Below are 1,067 nucleotides of genomic sequence, written 5' to 3' on the forward strand. Positions count from 1 at the left end.
TGGGTTTGAGGGTGGGGTCACCACTTCCACACCTAGTCCATCATCCTACACAAATAGCCCAAGTGTGGTCTCTGCTTTTTCTCCTCAATCCCACAATCCTTCTCTTTGTGCAGTATTGTCACGGAGGGCTGCACCACAGAGAGCTCAGATGATATCATTTTGTGGGACATTTATACATATTTCTGTTTAAAGACACGACCACCACTTCTGTTTACCCTCAAGGAACAGTAAACAAGCTTCAGCGTCCTGTCACATGACCACTGGGCATAAGAGGATTCCAAAGTGCCTGTCCAGGGTCTGTGGATCCTTCTGAGACAGCCCACCATCGTCTGTTCTTCTGTGAACAACTCTACTGATATTGGACCTTGTGTTTATGTTGTAGATTCTGCTCTTAATTCTATGGAAGGATGATACCTGAATACTGTTGTCTCACCTCCAAGAACCTGCAGTTGTCTGAACATTAATTTTTATATGTTAATGTATTTTTATTTTTCTTTACTTACACTTTTCATAAAATAATTCAATGTCACTTTCCAAATGTTTATTATATTTATATTTATTTCAGTCATTTACTTATAATATTTAGATTGAATTATAATATTTATAATTCAAAAAGAACTATGAATTTTCAGTGGATTTCAGTTATTTTCATGGTGATATGATTTTAGATGTAGCAACTCTTATTTGGAGTCCCGGTATGGCACTTTGGGTTAATGTGCTGGACTGCAATGATGGTTTGATTAGTAGGTTGTCATTTCAAGCTCACAAAGAGATCTTCAGAAACCCTATACAGGGTCACTATGAGTAGGAACTGACTCAATTGCATTTAATAACAACAACAATATTTAGCTACTGGTATTATAAAGGAGACCATAAGGCACAATTGGTAAGCGCTTAGATGTTATCCTAAATGTCAGCAGTTCAAACTCACACAGAAACCTCTAGAAAAAAGACCTGGTATTCTACTTCCTTAAAGGTTACCACCCAGAAGACCACATGCAACACTTCTACTTCTACTCTACCACATGGGTTCCTATGAATCTGATGGTACCCAACATACACAGTTT

At 37.9% G+C, this 1,067-nt stretch overlaps 1 pseudogene; it reads left to right on the top strand.

The window, feature by feature from the left end:
• The window catches only part of LOC102817094, a 12,352-nt pseudogene extending 12,095 nt beyond the window's left edge, over positions 1–257 (top strand).
• Positions 258–1,067: the final 810 nt, after the last annotated feature.

Source organism: Chrysochloris asiatica, unplaced genomic scaffold (assembly GCF_000296735.1).
Source record: "Chrysochloris asiatica unplaced genomic scaffold, ChrAsi1.0 scaffold00039, whole genome shotgun sequence".
Classification (NCBI taxonomy): domain Eukaryota; kingdom Metazoa; phylum Chordata; class Mammalia; order Afrosoricida; family Chrysochloridae; genus Chrysochloris; species Chrysochloris asiatica.